At 37.9% G+C, this 6,000-nt stretch overlaps 1 protein-coding gene across 1 annotated transcript in view; it reads right to left on the bottom strand.

Moving 5' to 3' along the window:
* Positions 1–4,034, bottom strand: part of CPNE4 (copine 4) — a 445,822-nt gene extending 441,788 nt beyond the window's left edge. The window contains exon 1 of the mRNA XM_075587100.1: positions 3,626–4,034. The gene's annotated coding sequence lies outside the window, so the exon portion shown is untranslated. The remainder of the gene's footprint in view (positions 1–3,625) is intronic.
* Between the last annotated feature and the right edge of the window lie 1,966 nt (positions 4,035–6,000).

Consider the following 6,000-nt stretch of genomic DNA (forward strand, 5'->3'; position numbering starts at 1 on the left):
CCGGAGGATTAATGCTGCAGGGTGTACGATCCGGAAACATGGACCCCCACAGCGCAACCGCAGCAGACACCGTCTCTGGCGCCGCTGAGTTCAGTTTTTTACGCCCCTGTCCATAATGCAGAAATAGCTGTCGAAGTTCATTATTTATTCGATCGTTTATTTGATTATGTAGTAGTACGCATTTCTGTAGACTGCACATGATGTTTTTTGTTTTCCGTGCCATGCTGGATAACATGCAATGCTAACATTCAACGCGGGATAAACTATAATGGAAGTTCAGTCCAAATATATATATATATATATATATATATATATATATATATATATATATACGCTATTAAACTCATCTTTCCAGAAAGTCTAAATTAGTTTAACATAGGCGTGGGACACTGTCATCAGACCCAATTTTCTGTACTTTTAGATATGTTGTTAGTAAATAAAACATTTTGTTGTACTCTTTCCTCCTCCGCCCCCCTCACTAGCATAATACATTTGTCACAGACCAGTTGTAGCACTTTTATTAAAAAAAGGTACGATAGAAGTGATAGCCTTAATAGGTAACTCGTGGTTAAAAAGAGTGCAAGCTTTTAGGACCAAAAGAAGTCCCCTTTTCAAGCAGATTTTTTTCTTTACCAATAGAATAAAAAAGGCAGTTTTGTGGGGGGTTTTTACCTCATAATTGATAACTTGCTTGTCAGTGTGCACGATCTGTGCTTCATATATTAATATATACACTCATAGATGTACCCATACATATGTAAATATACAGACCTCAAAGGTAAACGTATTTCATTGTACCTCAATAACTGACGAACCTGAAGTCAACAAAAATGAAATTTAACATGCACGTATTTATTTAATTTTCAAATATTAAATACAAAAATTCGCTCATCAACACAATGAATTTGAAAATGTCCTTAAACAACCATAAATAAGCAGGATACATGACACATACACATACACACACCTAATAAAGTTTATACATATATTTATATGTAAATATTTTTCGCTATGTATATATCAGTTGGTATATGTGTGCAAGTGTGTTTATCTTCATATTTATGTGCTGAAATATATATATATATATATTATATATATATACAAATGTGTGTGTGTGTGTGTGTGTATGTGTATATATGTATATATAGATATAGATATATATATATATATATATATATATATATATACACACACACACACACACACACACACACATTTGTATCAGCAGACAGTTGCAGGGTAGAATACTTTGACACTTTGCTCTAATTGCAAATGACAGATCTAGAAACTGAAGAGCACATTAGAAAGCTTTGCTTCTCGAGCAGCGTGTGATGCTGCTGACTGCTGAGAACTGAGACAAGCAAAGAGCTCTCTGCTTTCACTTGCTTCTTCTACTAACTGATATCACATGCAGAACACTGTGCCTCAGCTCACAGATTTTAGAACCCATGAATCACTGCAGCCATGTGGTTTTTCTATTTGTAGTATGTTATCACACTAAAGTTGTGTGATTTTAATTTTTGTCTGAAGGAGGAGGAAGGTGTTAGATAGCATGGCACTATGCTGTGAAAGGATGTTTGTTACATACAAAAAAGCACACAGGTACAAACTCCACTGAGAGATATTTATGTTTAGTTGTTAGTACATATATTGCATAACGTGAATAGGCAGATGTATGCACTTTTAAGCACATATGCATTTGAATGTAATGTCAATACTATAAAACACACAACGTAGCACACCGCTCACTTGATGTGCACCAAAAATGTACCCTTCTGAAGGCACTCGTGACTATATCACGGGCACTTTCTATCAGTCCTAATAATGTCAATACTACACTGTACTGTAGTTCACGGGAGCACAAGTAGAACAATCGAGTGACCATAGAAAGTAAAATATGTACCAAATTTAGAAGTACAGTACATGGGGATAAAAATCGATGAGATTTCCTGGGCTGAATAGGAAGAGTATACAACAAGCTACAGAGATGCCCAAATGCTTCGCTTGTTGTATACATTTGCCACGCTCAATAGCACTCCTTTTTGACACTTATATACATATATATATATATATATATTGTGGGGGCACAGGGGTTTCCAAAAAGAGCTTGCTGTGGTTCTGTGTGCTGAATAGGAAGAGAAATGGTAGATCTCAAAACCTTGTGCACATTGTGCAATTGTATATATCAAGAACTACCATGTTGTGTGACCCCCATTAATAAAAGTGTCAACTGTCAATACCTGCAGGAAATATGCACTTCTTCAGGACTGTTATATGGCAACTAGAACTTTACAGACAATTTCTGAGGATTGGTAGTTGTGCAATAATCTCTTTTTAGACTTAAATCTAGATCTAGACAGCGTTGTAGCAATCATATTTCATATTTTTGACCAATTTGCTGCCCTTGCAACACAATGCAATGTTGATAAGTTGGAAAGAATGAATTAAACTTTCTACTGGTAGCATAACCACAGTAGCCAACTCTTCATATTAATATATGGTAGTGGGACTCCCTGATATTATCAGCAGCTGCAAAATGTATCACGTCTCCCCAATGAAAGTCCCCTAATCCTAATGCAATTAAACCCAGATAGGAGTTTTCCCGTGATTACCAGCATGATCAAAACACAATCCTGTGAATGATGTTGGTCTGATGGACTTTTTGTGGCTAGCAAAATGCACTCCACTTTTAAAGAGCAGCAGTTACTGTAGTAATCTGTCCCAGATGTTTGGTGCTGATGCTGGCTTTGTTATATCCGGAATCCTTTCCCAGTTACCTCTTTTAGAGAACGGGAAAGATAATCTTTCATCATTCTGAAAGACTCTGTGAGAGACCCAACCTCAGCAAGCTGCTCCTAGAACATAGCTGCAAAACAATAGAACTATAACCTCTTTAAAATCAATAATTTAAACAAGCGAGAGACGAATATATATAAGCACACATACTTTTGGAATCCTGTTTTTACTTTACACCTTACTGTATGCAATTTAAATTATACAAAGATCCAGACTACAGCGAAGTTTTGGGATAGTAACCTAGTTACATATCATATACTAGCTATATTACATATAGTTTTACCATCAAATGTAAACTGTCAGAGCCACAATAGCAAAAGACATCCTGCCAAGAATGTGTGTGTGTGTGTGTGTGTGTGTGTGTGTGTGTATATATGTGTGTGTTGGTGTATGTATGTATATACTGTATACACAAAATATAAACATGTATATTACAATATATATATATGTTTATATTTTTATGCTGTGTAATAGCTCCCATTGTGATCCACTATTGAGTATATAGGCACTTTACAAATACATGATAGTATGAATAATACCAATAGTTCTTGTATCATAGCTTCACGTACGAAATAGGGTAAGAACTCCACCGCTGCACGATCCTCGGGACTTGCTCATGAAGAGGTACAGTCTCATTAAGGATCAGATTACATAACATCACCTTAGATGCAATCTGCTCTTACTGACCCTTGCAGCAATAGGGTGTGCAGATGAGCAGTGGGACAGGAGTACATAAGTGAAGTTTTAAAGGCTAACAAAACATTTTTGGAAGTTAGAGTCACAAGGAATCATATGATAAAAGAAACAGGAAGATGCTGGCATAACCTACCTCAATGCAGAAGTTCACTGGTAGAGACTCGGTTACCCAATGCTGTTATAAAGTCCTCTCCTCTGTGTGTTGTTTGTCTCTCTCTCTCTTGTTCCTTTAGCAGTAGTTACATAAGGAAGATGATGCGCGAAGAGGAGTTTGATGATGCTTCTGGAAATCCCATCTCCATTCTCAGTGCCTGGGAAATGTGAGGGCGCAAGGGGGTGAAATGTTGCTGCAGGCTCAGGTCACCGCTGATTGAGTGGTAGAGGCAGGGAAGAGAGAGAAAGAGATAAGGATTGGAAGTGGGAAGGAGGGAGTGAGTGAGAGGTCTGTGACTAGGAGATGGAAGCTCCTCTACACAATGAGAAAAATCCACCTTCTCAAGCTCATCACCAGCGCTTGTTTAGACCCAGCTGCTCTCCTGAACACTGAGCCCCAGCTCCCTCTAGTGGTCTCATTTAATAAGCACGACTCTGTTGTACAGTACTGTGCATCCCCATAGGGGCTTATTACTGTACTGTATATTCTCACGCACACATCTGACTCTTGCTTGTGGCAGAAAGCTCACAGATGAAGAGCTGCAAATGAATTAACCACACGGACAGATAATTGTTTCACTTTAGCTAAGAACCCCGACAATCAGCAAAATAAGCTGACAGGGATGTACTGATACTAATGCTATTTTGCTTATGTTAGTTACAGTACTTGTAGTAGCAATGTAGAGTTATATAATTTATATTCATTAAGTACTTTATATAATTTATATACATTAAATACTTTCACTGGTATTTTGGTTCCAAAAAATTGTATTTCTTGTTTTTGCAGCAATTAATCTTTATTGCCTTTAAAGCATGGGAACAACTCAAATTAGGGGGGTGGGCGGGGGGAGGGGGGATTTTTTTATCCCCTTTGTAAATTGTTTGAACTTTAGACTCTTTTGCAAAAGGTCCTGGGTTTTTATGCCTCAACTTCTGACAAAAATCACCCAGTTTATTAAAAAAAATAATCTGAGGCTGAACCGTTCTTGAAGTTCAGATTTCAAACCCTCGAACCTGCCCATCCTTAGTAAATATTATCAAATGTGTTATGTGCAGTGACTCAGATCATTCTTTCTGGTAATGGTGTAAAAAAAATAGTCTTATACATGACTAAATAACACACAGTTCTTGAATGGTTTTTTTTTAAACTTGTTAAATGTTAAGATAAAAATGATTATATATATATATATATATATATATATATATACACACACACACACACACACACACACACACACACACACACACACACACACATATGACAATACAAATACCACACTGGAATCTGGAGTACAAAATCAGAGGAAGGTTCACCTGTTCCTGCAGCAATGTTGTGTACCTCATCATGTGCATGAAATGCCCAGGGGGCTGCTACTACATAGGTGAGCCGAGACAGGGGCTAAACAAGAGAATTAATCTGCATTCCCACAGCATCACACGCGGAACAAGAGACAGTCCTGTCTGCGAACATTTCTCTGACACTGGCCATATGATGAACGATCTGAAGGTGGCCATACTCAAAGGTAATCTTAGAACAGTTAGTCTGGTATATTTGACATTATATTTGTATATACTTTCAATACTGTGTAAGTCTTGTTGAAGGGGAGCGCCCCAGTTTGCCTATACCACAATCTTAGAACACCGAAAGAGAGACGGTTGCACGAATACAAATGTATGCAACTGTTCGGGACACTTAGCGGTGGCCTAAACTGAGACCGAAGTTTTATGAGTCACTACTGACATGAGAAACCTCTCTTCCCATGAGTGCTAAAGGCCATGTCTATACATACTGCGCTATATGTATGCACACACAGCTGGCTCTTACACATACAAATACTCTATTTAATTCCAGCCCTATATACCAATAGGGACCACATAGTAGCTACACACACTTTTAGTAATGCAACACCCTCTCACATTTTCATACCTACCCACAACATTGATATACACTCCTATTCCACACACACCTTTTGTAAAGTGCAGTATACACTGTGGGCTCTTTATTTATTAATATTTACACACACACACACACACACACACACACACACACACACACACACACACACACACACACACACACACTCTCTCTCTCTCTCTTACATCCCTCACATTCAGGAACTATTTAACACCTCAAGTCATAAATCGCACACTACAAAGGGGGGAGGGATGGGCTCTTGTCACATTCCAAGATGCACTGTTTTTGAGTAAACCCCTTGCCTGCTTTATTCAATGTAACATCACCGGAAGAAGAGATCAGTGTATCTCGAAAGCTCGCACAAATAAAAGCATTTCGATTATAAAAGCTCGGCTAACACGGTACTGATACCTCTACACACAGTGCATATATATATATAT

This window comes from Ascaphus truei, chromosome 2 (genome assembly GCF_040206685.1).
Source record: "Ascaphus truei isolate aAscTru1 chromosome 2, aAscTru1.hap1, whole genome shotgun sequence".
Classification (NCBI taxonomy): domain Eukaryota; kingdom Metazoa; phylum Chordata; class Amphibia; order Anura; family Ascaphidae; genus Ascaphus; species Ascaphus truei.